Source organism: Aphelocoma coerulescens, chromosome 2 (assembly GCF_041296385.1).
Source record: "Aphelocoma coerulescens isolate FSJ_1873_10779 chromosome 2, UR_Acoe_1.0, whole genome shotgun sequence".
Lineage (NCBI taxonomy): Eukaryota > Metazoa > Chordata > Aves > Passeriformes > Corvidae > Aphelocoma > Aphelocoma coerulescens.
In genome coordinates, this window is record NC_091015.1 from 103,295,650 (window position 1) to 103,314,967 (window position 19,318).

Consider the following 19,318-nt stretch of genomic DNA (forward strand, 5'->3'; position numbering starts at 1 on the left):
ACATTACATTCTCTTGCATCACAGAGTAGCATAATATTTGCTGGCAAAAAAAAGAAGAAAAATTTAGAAAAAGATATTCAGATTTTCATTTATAAAAGTTTAAAAAATTCTACAGTGTTTAGAAACTACATTCAATTATCCATGTGTTACGCAATTTAATTTTCATGTCCAAGCCCAGATTACCAGCAGAGCCACTGTGCACTTCCTACAGCAACCAAAAGATGTTCACATTCAACCCAGTGACCCTCTGATGATGATTAGTCCTAAAGACAGGACTGACCGTGAGGAATTTTTTCCCAGGTTGGCCAATATTATAATCCTTGCTTTGCACAACTTGCTTTGTGTCACTGCTTTATCAAGGTGAAATAGTTTTTCCTTAAAAACATAGGTTTGATTTTCTACAGATCAGGTATTTTGGACAACTTCTTTCTGAAGGAGACATTGAATCAGAACTGGCTAAAATTCTTATAGTTTTATGTTATTCAAAAAGTAATTCCACTATGTAACCTTTAACAGCTAAGTTTAACCATGCACAGATGCAGCTGCTACTAAAACATGGAGCAGAATTCATTCCAGACAGTCATTATCCTAGATCTTTGAAGGCTATGGAGGAAATGAGTGTAGAGCTTCTAATAAAGCATTTACAAGCCAATTATGAATTTGTGTGCATTTCTAGACTAGAAAGACTGGCTACTAAACTGACATTCAAAAGAGCTAAACAGTATTATGCATAGATAAAAATAACATGAAATTCCAGCTTTTACCACAGTTATTATACACTAGTGTTTTATATTTGACATGGTAAAGTTGTACATGAAAAGGTATATTCTGCTGTGTTTACCAGGAAGGATGATTTTGCTGCTCAGGGATGCATTATTTATTTATTGATCAGGAGAAGAGCTACCTGAAACTGTGACTTTAATTATCTATCTTTGCTACCGTTGAGTAGGCACTGGACAAAGGATACTGCCCTCTTTGAAATCAGCACATAGGCTAATTTACTGATAATTCTAAGAGATCTGGGGAAATAATCTCAAATTAACTTCTCTGTTGAATACTCAGAGCACTCTGCAGAGGATTAACTGAATCCTGAAGCAACGAGTGCCAGTTGCGGTGTCATGCGCATTCTGCATACTCATTTCCATCCCAGACTGTTGAAACACAGAATATTAAGGTCAACAAAAAAAAGTCATTACCAAAATGATTTCAGATTTCTATGGCCTTTGTCTACAGACAGAAACAGTGAACTGCTGCACAAGTAACAGCAATATCAGTAAGCAGCTGTGCCTTCTTGTACTGTCTGCTTCTATCTGTGACCAGCCCAATACCAATGAATTAGCTTTACCCTTCAAGATACACACAGTGTGATTCACATTCACACTTTTTTTGAAAGGGATGGAACAAAACTCAGGTCCTAACCTGAGACACAGTTTTTCTAACTTCACCAACCTGGCAAAAAATCTTGTTCTGTGTTAATCTTATATCTAAAGACTCAAGGAACAAAAGTATATAAGGATTTAATTTTTTCCACATTATGTTCTTCAAGTATGCTTAAACAAGATAAAAAGATCACACATTTCAATTACTAAAAACACACAAGGATGGAGCAACCTGTTTTATAACCCTTTATACGTTTTATAAACAACACAAAAGTATTGAACTATTTCCTTGGCCGTAATACTCTTTATTGTCTTGATTCTTTCTCCTCTCTTTTTTAAAGCCAAAATCAAAATGTTTTGTTGTGTTGATTGTATTTTCATTGTAATTTACATTCAAGCTGATTTTGAAAGCTGTTTTAAAGTTCTAACTTAAGTAAAAAAGCAGCTACTACACAATAAAATCCTTAGGAAGAAATGTGATTTATGCAGATGAGTTTGTTAACAAAATTTACACATAAATGAGAACATTTTTTTCCATTCCGGTTGCTATTACAAAGAAACACTGGGAAGTAAATTATCTGTAGAAGAGTACAAGATAAAAAATGTATTAAAAGCTGTAAAAATGAAATTGAAATGTCAAACATAGTTACTTATAAAAAACAGGTGATGGACTCCTTGTAAGCTACCTATTAAAAAGAGTAATCAAAGTGAACTAAAATGACTTTAGTTCTCCCACTAAACTTGTGGCTCAAATTCTCCACAGCTTTATTGCCTGTTTGCAGAGTTTCATTCACTCCTAGGCAGTGCAGGCTTTCTGAAAGTTAAGGCTATATATGATAAGACTCTTCATTACTCACATACATAACATTTGAATTCTGCTACAGGATTCCACAAAATCCTAATAAATGCTTCTTGGTGCTAAGATTTTATGCATGCCATAACCAAGATGCTCTGCAGCCTGCAGAAGACGGAGATGTGGTACAAATACAGGTTTTTAATCTGTAAAAAGGCCATGAAGCCAAAACTGAGACAAGGTCATTGTGACCAAGGCTGCTCCTGGCTGCAGGGCACGTTTTCCTCAGGACCACCCCCTCAAAACTCCATCCCATTTCCACCCCCCAGTCCTATCACCCCTAGTCGCCTTCTGGTGGGGTGGTGACGCCTCCTGCCTGGGACCTGGGGTCCTGGGACAATGGGGCCAGGAGCACAAAGCATAACGCTGTGACCAAAGTCTCCTCACTGGCAGGCCTTTTCAAGCCGATGGGAAGTAGGCCACTTGAGCTGGACATGGCTGGCTTGTCAGTTCCTGACAACAAACTGTGTTTGGTACGCAGGGCATTCATGGGCAGTGTCATGCTTTTGTCCAGAGCCATGCTGACTTTCCCCAGGTCGGTTTCTGGCTTTTGCGGACAGGCAATGGTGTTGAGAAATCCACCCAAGCAGAAAGGGCCCCCCTGGCTGGTGATTTCTCACATTTAATTACTTGATTTTCCTTTCCTGCAGTCAGGAAGAAAATGGAATTACATCACGCCCCATGTAGCCTTGGAAAAGGACCAATTGTTTCTAATAGAGCCGCTGGCGACAGGCACAATACATGTGCTCCTTGTTTCACGTCGGATATTAGATCGTCCAAACAAGTCTGAGTGCTCCTGCTCGGAGGATCCTCAATAGGGAACAAAGGGGACCAGGTTTCTCCTGTGTCACTTCCAGCACCCCACAAAAAGAAAATCTTTATTTAGGCACACTTCACCCTTTTTCACACTTTCCAAGCATCTTCTGAGATTCAGAAATTGGTTTGGAGAGCAATGGTTTACTACATGGAATTAGTGAGCTGATGTTTTATTCTACTCATCAATAATTGGCTAAATGAATGCCTCTACTACTTCACATAACTGCAGACATGTCTGGTTGTAAACTTACAGTCACCAAGAAGTATGTTATGGGCTTATGACACTTGGCCCTGGGACTGGACAGCAATGACAGTTTATTAAATTAGGTACATTTCCCACAGGCACACAGATTATGTTACAGATTTTATGCAGATGCTTCACTACAGTTTATGTTTAAAAAAACCCAACCAACTAACCAAACAGAAAACCCCCAAGAATTACCATATTTAATCAGACCAGCGTTGCATCACAGTCAGTACTGGGTCTCTAAAGGCAGTGTAAGGAGGACAGGTAGGGAGAAGCACGGGTAATACCTCATATAGTAATACCTCTCCAGGATACAGCATATATGTCAAAAAAGTAGTACTTCCCTGGAATACCCTCTCCATTTGCAGTGATTTGTCACTTAATAACTTTGTGAATCAGAGTATTTAAAAACATTGGATGGGCTTCTGTCCTACCAATCTCGGCATTACTAACAAGCTCAAGCCTTGCACAAAATATCTAAAAACGCTTTCCCCAATCACTTCTCAATCAGGCAAGATGTGTGCCTGAGAATTACCTGGGTATACCTTTATTCCCAGCACATGTTCACTTGCATGCCTGTCAAAATTGATGTTCATTTCCTCTGCTTCCTAACAGGTATTCAAGATCTGAGAAGTTATTTCTTCCAGGTGCTAAACAGAGTTCTAAAATAATGTTTTCCTTTGCAACTGTTTCAAACTAATCTACGCATGGGAAAAATGTAGGCAAAACCTGTTTCTTAAATGCTAGAGATGAGGGTCGCTATTATAAGTACCAATGTTAAAATATTTCTCCTATCAATATCAGGCTCCGTGTGTGAATTGCAGAGATGAGAGTTGTTCTTTTATTATATATGTGGAGAGTATGTGACCACAGAGTCACCCTACTTCAAAAAGCAGGATTAGAATGTGATCAACCAGAGGGTATGGAGGGACATTTGTAGCAAGCAGACTTCAGCAGGGAGCATCATCAGGATAGGATGTAAGGAAGAATAGGTGGTATCAGGTGACCTTACACCTGAAATAAAAGTTACTGGACCAGTATTACTTCCCAGATGATTCTGTAGATGAGTTTATCAGACAACTTCTTATTACTGCTAATGACATTAAGGCATAAATGATGTATTATCCCTGTTATTTATCCCAAACAACAGGCCTCTAGGACTGACAATGTCTACAAAAATACACTTGTTCCTGAGCCAAGAGAGGCAGAAATCTCCAAGCTTTCACTGAGAACTTTTGGATTCAATATTAATGAACAAGGCAATATGAGTCCATATGGCTGGTGAGGCCTGAGCTAGAATTCATAGGACATCAGTCAGTGTACTGCAGGAGTCAGGTCTTATATATTTTTTAAAATAGAGTTTGTTTTAATGGTATATTAAGCCACTGATGTCAATAATGAAAGAGAAGCGACAGATGTGCCTGTGCAAATCAACTAAGCTTTTTAAATGTTTTTAAATTATTTGTTCTGTTGTAGACCTACATTACCTAACAAAAGAAAAATAGATCTGACTGGTATACATTCTAATTAGTTATACTAAATTTAGTCAAAAGTAAGAGTTTCTCTTTCATGCATGTCTTTTGATATGTTTTTTAATGTGTTCATTCTGAACTGGAATAAAACAATATATTTTGATGTTTCCAAACCAGTGGCTGCTTTTGTCAAAACAATAAAATATCAAATTTACAAAATAACAATTCTCTAGAAGAACAGAAAGCAGAAAAAAAAAGCACATTAAAAGAAATTTTACAGGAATTCATGACAAAGTAGGCTTAACACATACACAAAGTGCATTTGCCAAAACCAGATGTTTTGTCTGAAAAAAAAAAAAATAAAAAGGAAAAGAAGAAATTTATTTTCTGGTAGCTTGTCACTCAGGGAAAGAAATCCCAACATTTAAAATGTACAGGGTTGAACAGAGAAGAAAGAAACCACTACACTTTAATTGGGCCTCTTCTCCTGGCTTTCCACAATGCAGTGGTTTTGAGATGAATCCACCAAAAATATATACAAACCAAAGCAGAGTGGTGATTAATGGAGCTGGATGACTGCACAGCCACTCTTGGCAGCTGAGGCCAAGACTGTAGACAAGTTAGAAAACTGCACCATGGCCATGCTCTGTCTAAAACTAGGACATAGATAAGGAAGCTGGGTGAATATAATAGACAAGTTTTAAGTCTAACTCACATGTTTAACAGTGTTAGTGGGCAACTGACTATCCTGGTGCAAGTTAATGTTCCGTGGTGTCTGTAGAGGCTTGGTAACCCATAAAGTTTCTGTTTAGGATATGGCATTTCACCATGTCTTAAAGAAGAGAAACTCTGTGTAATACAGTGGGTAAATCCTGCAAAAAGGAATAATAACTGTCCAGCAAAAGTGATGAAACATTAAAAATCTAGGGGAAAGGATGAAGATGGATAACTCCTGCCCTGTGTGGCAGAGCGAAGACCAAAGACCTGCTTCCAGAAGTGAGATAATGGGTGCTGGGTGAGCTGGAGAGTTCCTTGATGTGAGAACTCATTAAAACTTGCCATAGCCTGTTCCATAATATGCAACTAAGATACAACTATATATATCCTGTGGATGGGTTATCTGTATCAACTCATAACCAGTTACTGATATCTCCTTGATTTTGACAACTCCTTCAGCTCAAACAGTCCCAAACAACCTTCTAGTCATCCTATCAGACACAAGGCTAAGTTCATTCCTTAATTACATTTACTCTGATTAATTTAATTTTTTTTTTTTTTGTGACAGAGGTTTGTATTGTGTTGAAATACCATCACTATCCAAAAGTTGTACTTAAGAATTCACTGTTGAGTTTTTCACATACCTGGCAGCATTATTGGAGCCTCAGAAATATAAAAATAGTTGGCTTTACATGTGAAAGTCTCCCACAATTACATTAAACATCCCTGAATTATTTTAACATCCGTATTGCTAAATCATGGTTTAGACAACTTTCTGTGGCCCCTTAAGTAGGTGTTATTTTCACAGTATGTATGACTTTGAAACAACAGCAAAGGGCACAGTGTTTTCCTGGCATTTACAGTAAAGGTGAAATTGATATGTTTGAAATGCCACAAGTAAACACAGATACTGGGCTCAACATGTAACGAAGCCCACACATCCCAAACTGACAAAGGGAGCATCAGCTTGGAGCTTGCACTATATACAAACTCAAACTATATGTGCTGGCTACTTGCTTTAGACAGCACTGCTTTCCTATGATCACAGAACTCTGACTGTATTTTGATTCAGTATTCACATTCAGTAAAGAACATTTGTTAATTGTCCATTTCAACACACAGTGAAATGCTTGAGCTCAACTGAAGGCTTAGAGCCGGTTTGGCATGTATCAAGTGGGTGCATTGAAAAGGCAACTTCAAAATTGAGGGATTGTTTTAAGTGGTTTAAACCTATCCTCTAAGACAACTTTGTTGCTAAAAAGCTGCAGAGGTTTAAAATAAAAATAACACATTCTTAGCCTGTTTGCATTTCCTATTCAAAGAGCTTGTTCGTCTTTAATCTTAACTCTTTATCTCCAGAACCCTGAATGGGGGAAAAAGACAGAGACTATACCAGAATCCTTTGCTCTATCAACAGATACATGGGAATTAGAAAATAACCCTCTGCTCATTTGCCAATAGCCTTTGCAAGTCACCTAATTAGATGATTAAGTCATTAAAGGGATATGCGCATCTGAAAAGCCTCTAGTCAGCCTCTGAAATCAGAGGAGATAAAGACAAGACTCATTTCTTTTTTCTTTTACACTGAAAAGGTAATTAATCCATTTAACTCTGCCTAGCACTGCTTTTCTGCAGTAAAAAGGAGGGACTGAAGCAGGATTGCTTTTCAGAAACACTCTTTGAAACACCAGAATGACAAATGCCTCTTTCTTTTGCATGACACATGAAGAGGTTAGGCTTAGCCTCCAGTGGTCAAAATTATTTAGACAAGAGATCAGCAGCAGTGTGTGTAATGGTGACTTTGGTATTTGGGATGTAACTACCTGCTAATTTGACTTTGTTTTAGCTCAGTGCAAAGTGTCTCTCCAGAGCAGCATGTAAGGCTGGTAAATAAAATTCTGAAGAGAAAATTATTTAGCATCATTCACTTCCTCCTATAGAGGGTTCACAGAATCATTCTTGAGCGTGTGTCACCTGCAGGATAGGGGCTGACTTCCAAACAGTAACCACAATGTGTTGTGATTTTCAGGCTTTTACTGTACAACTGGAAGTAGTGTGTTGGAAATGACATACAAACGTGTGCTGCCCTAGCAACTAAGGAAAGCTCCACATTTCAAACTGCCAACTACACTGTGGATAAACCAGTGCTCAAACCTTAATTGTTAAGATCTCCATCTGGTAAGGTTTGAGGCTTAACTTATGTGAATACATTTTGATATTTTCAGTATAATGCAACTATGAAGAAATAAAGGTCAGCAGTAAGAAATAGAGCTCAGGAAAACCTTATTCCACAATGCTGTTGTCAGGTTTTGTCAGATCAGAGAGCACAACCCACGTTGCAATAGCTCAGCCTCATCACTTCAGCAATGTGAGAGTATCTAAACACAGGCGGCAGTGGACAGAGGTCCTACACTCTGCTTTGCAATTCCTCTCTCTAGAATTAAATTGGTGAATGAGGTAAAGAAAGAAAGATTAGTCCTATGAGCTTAAAACAAGAAACTTTTCCTCTGCTTCACAACTCTAGAATTTTTCCTGGGTCTGGCTACAGGAATCCTAGCAACACTATACACAGCAAGAGGCAATGTCAAGCATGGAAAGCATATAACAATAACTAACTGCCACTGTTATTCTAAAATCTGACCTCTCTATGTCAAAACAATTCCTAGTTTTGAGACACATTTGGAGTAAAACTCATGTATGCTCACACAGTTTTTGTACTTGCAGTGCTGTAAGTTCAATTAGAACATTGTGTGATTTCCACAATAATTTTTTTGAAAAGAGTTCAGCATTGATCTATTCCCTGTTATTCTACTGTGTGTAACCCTCGCAGTGATCCAACACTGTATCCAAGAAATGTCAGAGAAATCACTCTGAAAGGTTTAGTACACAGCTTCAGTGCACATTTTTGTAGTATGTCTTGACTGAAATTTTCAGTGATGTAACAGAGACAAAAAACCTGATGTACGGACAGACAAAACTTTTCAAGTTTTGTGACCAGATTATTGTGATGTGCCTGCATAGATACATATTTTCTTGGGAGGGAGGGTGCAAAAAATGAATCTAAATCTTCACAAAATACTATAGATCCTTAAAAAATCATGAATTGTCAAAGAAGTCCAAATATTTCATTTAAGAGTCAATTGGCACCTTGATATCAAATAGATATACTGCCAGGATGTGTTCCTTTAGGCAAAATTATTATCAGTCTTCCTCAGTTGACAGCAATTTAATAATAATACCAGCATAAAGTATTAATTTCTAACAATACTATAAATACATTGAAAATTTCTTGTCAACCCTTGCCTAGAAGGCAATAAATGAAACTTCCCCCAGATAAACTGAAATATAGCTCTTAAGTCATTATTTTTCTCTCAAAAATGCAAATGGATGAGAGAGCATTCACTTAGCAAATGTTCTTTAGTTTATTCATTATTCAATAGTTTGTGTTCAGTTAAATCCTTATAGTAACTTTGTTTTTTTCCTATGTATTTATAGTATCTATATTTGAAATGCACAAAAGCAAATATCTACTTCTCACCTTCTATCATGAGACAATAGCTCTTTCTGTCCCACACTAACTAATGGGACTCTGCACTATACAATAATTTTAATTTTAAATATAAAAAGGGAACAAAAAGGCAACAAAATATGTGTCTTGAGGATGTCCTGGCCTAGTAATTTTCTAGTTTCTCAAACTAGTTTTTTTCCCTAGTTTCTTAAAAAATTTAACCTGTATAGGAATGGCCAGACCAAAATACCAAGATCAAAAGGCATTGTGGGTTATTTTAATGGTAAGACCTTTAACAGGCAAACATTAATCTGTATGCAAGTTCATTACAGTATAAGAAAACATAAGAAAACTGGAAACAGTTTTTAATTAAGCCATTATTTTGAATTCTAATTTGATATATCAACATTATTTCCCTAATCATACAAAAAAGGACAACATATAATTTCATATCTAGTATATTCTAGATTTGCAGGGAAGGGGAGAAAAGCTGAAAAACCTTAGGCTACAAACCCAGCCTTAAGCAAAAAAAAAAACCCCAGCCACTGGCTTGCTTGAGTGGCCCTTGAGAAATCCGTGAATAAACATTTTTTTGCTCTTATTATACACAATATTTCCTTCCTTCCCTATCTCAATTTGCATTACATACTTTTGACTGAAGGCAATAACAACAATACCAGGAAAAGAAACACATGTCAAAGGACATCTAGATAGAAACCTCTCAATGGTTGAAATCCTTCAGACAAACTGTAACTTGCAAATGTAACTAGTATCATACCATAAGGCAACCTAGCTCAAGCTATCAGTTAAGATATTTGGTATCTTGCTGAAAATTTCTCATGGCTCGCATTTCATCTGCAGTGAAGAATTATTTTTGACAGGACACCATAGTATATTGAGTTATTCTAACCCACTGCTGAAACATTCTTAGTTGCAAACACTTAATGAAATAGCTTTAGGCACTAAATGTGTACTTTTCCCATAAACTAGTTTTTAATCAAAACAGAAATATATGTAATAAAATGAAGAAATTAGTGTAAGGGAAACACAGGGAAAGTTGTAACAATAGTTGTTGCAAAATACAGACAACCAGAAGGGCAGGACAATTCTGGATGGCAGCTAATTCACCAGGGACAACTTCAGGAAGTAACTAATGTATCTAACTAATGTATAAAAGAGACAATTAAAATACACTTTTAGGGCTCAGGTAAAGACTTAAATACAGTCTATGTGTACATTCAGTGTAAGGAATAAATAAGCATTGCAGAGTTAGCATTGAAAATCTCTGTCATCACAAATTTCCTTCTTCATTTTCTATCTTAGATCAGCCTACCATTTCCAAAACCTTCTTAAAGAATTATCAGGTTTCTATTTCCCCCTTTTTTTCCCTGGTTGGTTTTTTTTTCCTTTCTTTCTTTTTTTTTTTGCCAGCTGCTCCATTCATACCTCCCATACTCTAAGGTCTCCCCCTGTACACAGATTCCCACAATGCAGTTGGGTAGGGAAAAGAATATATGCAGGAGCTGAAAGAGGATTTTTTCAGTCTGTCCTAAATGTTAGGTTTTAATGTTTGTTGTCTAAAGTTGTTTTTCCAGTACAAAACAAAGAAAACACCATCAAAACTATAATCTTCCTGGCTGGCATAGGTCATGAGAGCAAGTTTAATGCAAGTAAGCTGTAAGTATCAGAGTCAGGGCTAAACAGCAATGCTTAACAACATATTTCAATGCAAAAATGATTTACTGCATTTGTTGCCAAATGACCTTTTCCAGATTCAGTACTAGACAAGCTCCAGGTCATGCTGTGCAGAAGCTTAAGATCTTAGTACCCCCCCAGCCTGCTTTTCCCCAACAACAAAATCAGCAAAAGGGCAAAGCTGACCGAGGAAGTTTGGCTGCTTAGCACCAACCCAGCACCACTGGTGATGAAAGCCCTGAGACTTCTTGCTGATGCAGCTGAGCTGCACACACATGTTCCTATTTTTTTACCCACAAAATTGATGCCTATAAATTCATGACAGGTCTTCTTTAAACGCCATATCTGAAGTTATAACCCTGAAGTTAACAAAATGGTCTTTGAGAAGAAATTTTCAGACTGCACAGGATCTTCCCAAAAAAAGCATATCCATTGACTTTCAGTATTATATCATCACTTTGAAGTCAGTTGGATGATTCTCACAAAAGGTCAAATGAACAAATGAGAGACTTGCCAGGATTTATTTTAGGTGTTTATACACCATTAAACAGGGTTACCATCACCTGCTTTCCAAGACATCATTTTGCTCTTGGGATTCCACAGGGTATAATAGAGATAATGAATGGAAAAACACAGATTGTTTCTATTTTGGGATTTATCTCTGCTTAATTCAACTTTGTTCTGCTCTTCAGACAAAGTGATAACTTGAAGGAAAATGACCAGAGCTTTTCAGAGCGCAGCAATGCCATCTCAAAAAATCCTCTATCGGACCTTGGCATGCCTCCTCTCCTGTATTCTCTCCTGAATTCAGCAGGAGGTTTCCAGTATGACAACTGATCTACTAGACTTCCTACTAAACAAGCCAGAGCTTTATATTGGATAAGCCACTTTAAAGGTAGCTGTGAGGAGCCTGCCAGCCATGAGCTGCATGCAGATGAAAGTGAATAATGCAACATGCAGCATGCAGCAATATTCTGCCAGTACTGATTCCATCTACACAACAAATACTCATCATGTGCACATAGATGGCAACTGAATCAATTATAATCTTTCAAGAAGGGTAAAAACAAAGACCTACATTTTCAAAGCAAATGTCACCAAAACAGTTAAAAAAGACAAAAGCCAGATAAAAATATGAATAGAATAGATCTCTTGATTATTCTTCTCATTGTAAACTGCATGGTGAGGGGTTTTTCTCCCGTTTGAAGGGTCAGAATAAAAAGTCTGAAGTAAAAATCATGTTTAAGTTTTCATCTTTGAAAGGAACTGCTCTTGGAATGAAAAAAAGCTGATAATATTTTAACATGTAGGGATCAAAATAACAGTGCCACTCACTATCAGAAAGTAAAATACATTTGAAGCATGTTACTTTCAAACTTTCTTGCCCTAAAGAATAACAAGATTTCTAGTGTAGCTAGGGAAAGTAAATACACAATAATAAAACCACAGAAATGTCAGAGGACTCCTTTCTGGTGGGCAAACATAACACACTAGCCAACATTTACTGCTTTACACTTATTTCTGAAAGGAAGTCCCATCAACATAAAGCAGCAGTAGAGCTTCTACCACTTAAATACATTTGATAATTGAGACACAGAATACACATATAAAGTATGTATTTAGTCTATGCTCTCAGGGAAGAAAATATAGTTACAGAATGAAGAAACCCCTAAGACCTACCGAATTAAAACCATGAGTCTCACAGTCTTTTTTATTATGTAGTATATTAAGTGGTGTTACAAACTGCTTACACTGAAGAAAAAAACAAACTGTTTTTTCTTCAAGCTTTCATTCTCACTTACCTGCACAGATTAAAACAAGCAAGCAGACACATATGCCAAGATATAATTAAATAATTAACTTCATTCACACCTTCTACTTATTTCCTGCTCCCAAAGCAGTTTCCGCAGCAGCTGATAGCACCCCCTTTGGCTCATGGAAGGAATTAAAAGGTGCTCCTTCTGAAGGAACACAGTCCACATCCAGCTTGGTTGTTATTTGAAGATCTTGTGACCCACCATTGTCATGACCATCTTAGACTGAAAGAAAATGTATTGTAGTTGTGTTTGAATACTGCTAGTTGCTAATTTTATTCAGTGTGGAACTGAAGTAATCAAGTTGATGTTTGACTGTCCTATTTATAGGCTGTCAACCAAGTATGATGCAATTTTAATCTAAATAAAAGACACCAAAATATATATGCTGTGTTCAGTTATTATTGCTACCATTATGCATAATGTTTATTAACGAGACAGGGAAGGTATGAATGTCCTTTGCACAGTTTAGTACAAGGCTGAACAAAGTCAGGTTTTAGTACTACACTTAGTTATTGATGAAATGTTGCACTGCTGTGAGAAAAAAAAAAAATTTGGACAAGTTTGAACTGTTTTCCACCGAACATCACCTTCCTTTGCAGGCAACCTCAAGATGCCCAGATGTGTCTAAGAAAAAATCACATGAAAAATTGAAATAGCTGTTTTCCTTCATTTCAGTGAGATTTCTGGAGTCCACCAGACAAGATATGGCTGTGAATCATAGTCTTACAATATGAAAAATAAAAAGTAAGTCATAAAGAAGATGAGAGCAGACGTATTTTGAAAAATGACTTTCATTAAGCTTTCTTCCTCTGACCATCATTATATTTTCCTACACTTTAACAAGAGTCACAGAAATACGTGAAGTAATATGAATTCATGATGAGGAAGTGGAGAGAGATAAGTGAAATTTGCTGTTCACAACTGCAAAGAACTGCAGTCCTTCCTCCCTGTTCAGCGCCTCTCTGGAATGGAAAAACCTGTCTCTAATTTTCCACTTACTTTCAGTGGCAGATTAGAAAACATTCCCAAGTGGAATTGTAAATCTTTGACCACACTCCTTAAGAAAGTGAAGACTTCTGGTTTCTTTAAAAAATGAGTTACCCAAGTTTATAGTGAAGAGAATTGATTTTGTCACATTCTAGTATGGGCTTAATCGAAGGTATTTAAAGATTGTGTAAGAGGAATTAGCAAATTTCAAAATAATGATAAGCATGAGTTCTTAAATGAATCAAATGCTCAGTTTCATGAAACAATTTTGTAGGCTATAGCTTGCTAGCACTGCCAAAAGGCTGCTTCTTTTCTCAAAGGCATCACACACCCTCACATGTTCCCCTTTCAGCAGAAAATTATGAGATTTTCTTGCACATAAGGAAGGGTCACTGAGCAATTTCCTTTTATTATAATTTGAAATCCCACAAATATAATCTCTCACCATACTCTAGGGAACATAACAGTTTTGGCAAAATGCAAAGAAAAGGTAGAATTGAAAAAGAAAGTAAAAAACCCCTACATTAATTTCTGAAAAGCATTTGAGTGTTTTCTCCTAGAAAGACAGGAACTATCATGAGGCCAGCTTGAGATATTTGGGTTTTATTGAAAGAAACAAAGTTGTGCAAATATATGCCCAGAGAATATTTTGAGTCAAAAATGTTTTGACATTCTTCCAAAGCCTACATATTTAACTTTGGAATCATACCTTCCATACGTTAAATTTTCTTCGCTTGCTTGCTGAAGCATGAGAACTACAACGTTATTTTAAATATAAAGTTAGCACTATGCATACAATTTAGTAACACTGATTCATAGGAAGATTTAGCTTGCATTCACAAACTTACAAGTCTGTTACCTATTTCTGAGTGTCTGCCCTGAAAGACCTAAACACTGTGTTTCAAAAACACTTTACAAACAATCAGAGGTTGTTCATTGTAAATTATTTCCAAATATTTACTCAAGAGACAGCTAGTTATCCTAGGGCAGAATGCTGTAACCCTCTATTTTTAGTGAGAATATCACTTCAGTGACTACAACAATCACAATTCTCCTGGCTATGCAGAGTTGGTTATCAAGCAGAAATTGCATTTTCAAAAGGTTAAGACAGAGAGAAGGCACTATCCAGCAAATATGGCCAAGCATGAAACAGCTGTCCTGTTCATATTTTGTGTGCTTCTTAAAGGAACAAGGAAGGTCATGTTACAAAGTCAGATATTTGTGGATGTAAATATGTTGGGCATCTTGTGTCTTTTGAACACCTAGGAAAGCTTTAGAAAATGCTGGTGTAGCTCATCCTGTTTCAGACAGGTAAATGCTGTCTGCTGGTTGGGCATCCAAGGGCTCTGAATGCCTTTCCTCAGCAGTCATGTTCATTAGAATAATTTGTCCAACATTCTTGTTGTGGGGCTGTGAAATAGGCTTTTTTTTTTTGTTAGGGTTACAGTACTGTTTCTGGAAAAAATTATGCATTTTTCCACAATGTACACTACATACAAAGAACAAAAATGCAATGTGTCCAGTTGGTAAGAAGGGAGAGCTTTGTGTTATTCCCTCCTGTCCTGGTCTCCTCAGAAGTTAAAATTGGGAACACACTGCAATTTCACTCTTATCTATTCATGAGTGTCCACTAAGAAAATCAGGAAAACCAAAAAATTGTTGCATGGTTAGGTGTTAATATGAAGAAATGCACCAAGAAACTAAAACAAAGCATGTCATGGAATAAACTTCTCTGATATCATCATCATCAGTACCAGGTGAATATGTGGTCAGCTTGCTTACTTTAGGATCCTCTAAATCTATGCCTATTCTGCACATATTCCCAGAGTAGGAATGATGCTCATTATAAATATCTTTTTGCTTTGTAATGGTGCTGGAAGCAGCTGCAATGATTAAATTGTCTGTCATACTTGCCAACATTTGCTTAAAATAGGAGATGAAGCAGGCTTCTGGCATAGTTAGGCAATAATCTTGCCTGTTAATTTGTGAGATCTTTCAGGCACCACAAGTTTTTCTGCTTTGCATGTCTTTGCATCATTGATCCTTACATACAGTACGCACAAAAACTGGCAAGATTCCTAGCTATTCCATCCAGAATGGTTCTGTCCAGAAACCTCTGTCTGTGGAGGAAGACTGAAGTGCTAACGACACATATCACCTTTATTTGTACTTTAACTTATGCTTTTGCTAACTCTTGTGATTTGTTTGTTGCATCTCCTGCCAGGAATACTGGTTCAGAATACCTCAGGGTTCTCCTTGCTCAATAATTTGTACAGTAGTTTGAGCAATTTTTGTAGACCTTTGGACCTTGTTTAAACCATTCAATCCTTCAAGTAGAACCCAAAACTTTGCAAAAACATGCTTCAGAGTTGTAGTTTAAAAGAACATAATACTACCATAAGCCTGTATATGAGAACTGAAAGCGAAGCCAACAATAATGACAAAGAGCTTCATGGTAATATGATGCCAATATTTTTCTTGATGCAATCACATATAACCTCTGGATCCTAGAATTATGTTCCATTTCCGTTACTCCTGCTTTACATCTTTGTATGGGACAGTTAGTCAATGGCCTATAAACAATTCAAATGATAGATAGTCAAACATTTGGGAAATAGATCACATCTCACAGTGAAGATGACTGATCTTTCTGCAAGCTTTCAGGAGCTCCCAAGTCCTTTTGTGTGGCAGCCTGTTAACCGGCTGCTTTTTGCAATGCCACGTTTCCCTTCCTGCTCCCCAGTGCCCTTAGCCTCGGCTGCTCCCTCAGACTCTCCCTATTGGTTCTTGTACCCCAACCCCGCCAGGGACTGCCCCTGGACCCCTGACAAAACCCCCCCACGCTCAAACGATGAGGTCTCTTTACCTGTGGAGATCATGGGGATGAGGTGTGGTTAAAGCCATCTCAACCCTCATGAGAGACCCTTCTCACCTCCTGTGTCATCACTGGTTGTACCGCTGATAGCTGACCAGAGCAAGATCGCAGGGCTGTCCGATATGGACTGCGGGATGTGACCGGGTCGCACTGCCCTAGGAAACCCCCTCTGAGCTCTCAGGGAGCTACGGCCTGCTAAGCAAAATCTAGCAGTTACAATACTTTTGGACCTAAATTGGACTATGTAATTGGTGGAGGCATTAAAATTCTAAACTTCCTTTTTTGCATCCCTTCTTGCTTCATATTAATGTAGGACAGGAGGAGCACTGCCTGTAGTATCCAAGATGCATTTTCCCCCCAGTCCACCTCAATCAATACAGCAACATCCTCTCCTGTGTTCCCTTTCTTTCCTAACAATCCAGTCTGTGTGCTTTTTTTTGTCTGTGGCTGAGCTTTGCAGAAAATATTTTATCCTGCTGTATTTCAGGATGACAGAACCTGTTTCACCCTGCCCACAAATGGATTGTACAGAGCACTGCAAAAGAGGAGAGTGGGGAAGGGCATTATATACCTCAGGATGGGCAGCTGTTTCATCTCCAAAAAGAAGAATCAGTGTTTTGAAATCCTTCTCTGAAGTGAGAAGCCTGTCTTTGTTCTGGATACAGGAAAGAAAGCAGTGGTGGTGTAAAAGCCATGCCTCACAGGCCACTCTCCCCTCCAAAGACTCCCTCTGCATGCTCTGTGTATCTGACCATTATCACAATCTCTCCTCACCTGCTCCAGTGAAAATGTGGACCCACTCCACTGTTTACTTATGGGATTTTATGGTCTTACATGATGCAAACAGTTTTAGAAATGCAGAATAAAATACTCAGAGCTTCCTTTTCATGTCTCGTTCCTTTGCAACATGTTTTCTTTAGTAACAGGCAGAGTACAGAAGGATGGCAGATCAGATAGGAGAGCCAGGTGATCCCCTGGCTGATGAGGGGGTTTGGGTTGTCATTGCAGGCACCAGTGAGTGGCTGAATGCCTGGCATTTCAGAAAGAAGCCTGACTCTTATTTCCTTTCCTTGTATTTGAAGGAACTTCACAGTATTTGACAGGTCTTAAAACTGTGCATATCTGCTGCCATGTAAGAAGCTTGCCTCTAATTTAGAAAGGTACTGTAGATAAATATTACCTCAGTAGGGCTTACTAAAAGTCTTTCTTAAATCAACAACTATGCAGTGTAGTTAGAACTATATGCATGCAGAGCAATTTTAGGTTTTTTTGACATCTTCACAAAGCCAGTGGTGGATACCCATTTTCAGACTCTGAGAATGATTACATGATATCTTGGCAGGCCAAGATGACAGTATGCAGCTGGTAAGCTGTTTCTAGCTGTCATAATAGGTAGTGTTTGAAAAGGAAAAAACAAAGGCTTACTTTAATGAGGCCTACAGCAGCAGCAAACTGAAGTTATAAACACATTTGCTGCTATTTTGAAATTTTCAGTGAACTTTTTTCTTACTTCACATTCCTTTTTTAAACACATTTTGCTGTCTGCCTTTATAACTTCAACAACTGCTGTGTGCCGTCTTGTGTAAAACTTGCTCGGAGAGATTTAAAGGTTATTTTTTGTTTGTTTGTTTTTGGGGTGTTCTTTTTTATTTTTATCCCATGTCTCCTTTGAATTTTTCCTTGAAGAAAGAAACTGTTTCCTCTAAATACAACCATTTGGTTGAGTGTAAAAGTGTTAATTGGGGCATTTATTTACTCTGCCAAATTAAATTCCACAGTGATTCTACACAGAGCTTCAGCAAATCCAGTATTTTTTCTTCTGAAAGCCTATGCAGGTGGCGTCAGTACTGGATATTCTGTTTACAAATCATTAATGAAGTGATTGTGGCTTTTTTCATTTGCTCACACTTTTGAACTGCTCAGAGCGACACATTCCTAAATAGGGAACACAAGAGTAGAGAGAAGCACACAATAGCCTTATTATGGGGGCCACACAAACACTGGTAGTGCTGAGGGTTTATATTAACCCAATCAATTAAAGATGTACGGAAAGAGTTCAGCTAGTAGGGGACTGGGAAAAAACAGTACACAGCAATGAGTTGCTAGGCATGCTAATCTGGACTCCGAAATTTTCACTTAGCGCTATATCTGAGCTTTCTTCCTGCACAATAAAAGGTCCCTTTCAAAGCTGAGAGTGCTTAGCAGTGCAACCATTGGAAGTCACTGCATTCTCTGAATGAAATAAATGCCTTGCTTTAATTTCTATAAGGCTTGTGTAAATTTCCTTCAGTACTAAACCATTAGAATTCCGAAGGAAAAATGCATATATTAGGCTATACTGTATCCCTATTGTGCACTAAACATCAACTCATGCTACTGATATGGAGTTTAAAAGCTTAAATAAAGTGCGGAGCTCCTGCTGGGCAAACAAGCTGAACTGGCCCAATGAAGTAACCTTTTTGTTAAGAATTCTCATTTGAATAAACAGCATGGTAGAACTGCTGAATGCAGATGTCTTAAGTGTTCGGGCTCTTCTAGAAGAAATAAGTCTTAGTAGTTTTACACTTTCATGAACTAAATCATATTTTACGAAGGACAAGTGCCCCAATTTCTCACAGTATGGTAGAAATGAAAGGAGTTTGTAGCTAACTGGTTCATTTTGAAGGCTGCATCAAGGCAAAACAAACATACAGATTTTATTCTGTAATTCTCCTGTTGCATGTTTGTCTATGCAAACACACATACAGACACTTGAATACAGAAAGATGTAGCTCTAAAAGCCATCTAAGTTGTCCAAGGAGTAAATTAAATCCCTGTGCTCAGGTTTGGTGTTATTTTTATGTTTTGCACTTATCTGTGATAGTTTTTGAATTGGACATAGCATCAAGAGCTATGAAAGATGAAAGACTCAGCACAGCACAAAGCCTGCTTTAACATAGATGCTTTGCATCA

General features: G+C 37.7%; 1 long non-coding RNA gene across 1 annotated transcript in view; it reads right to left on the reverse strand.

The window, feature by feature from the left end:
* Nucleotides 1–19,318, reverse strand: part of LOC138105840 (uncharacterized) — a 74,297-nt gene that overhangs the window by 18,045 nt on the left and 36,934 nt on the right. The gene's annotated exons all lie outside the window — the stretch shown is intronic.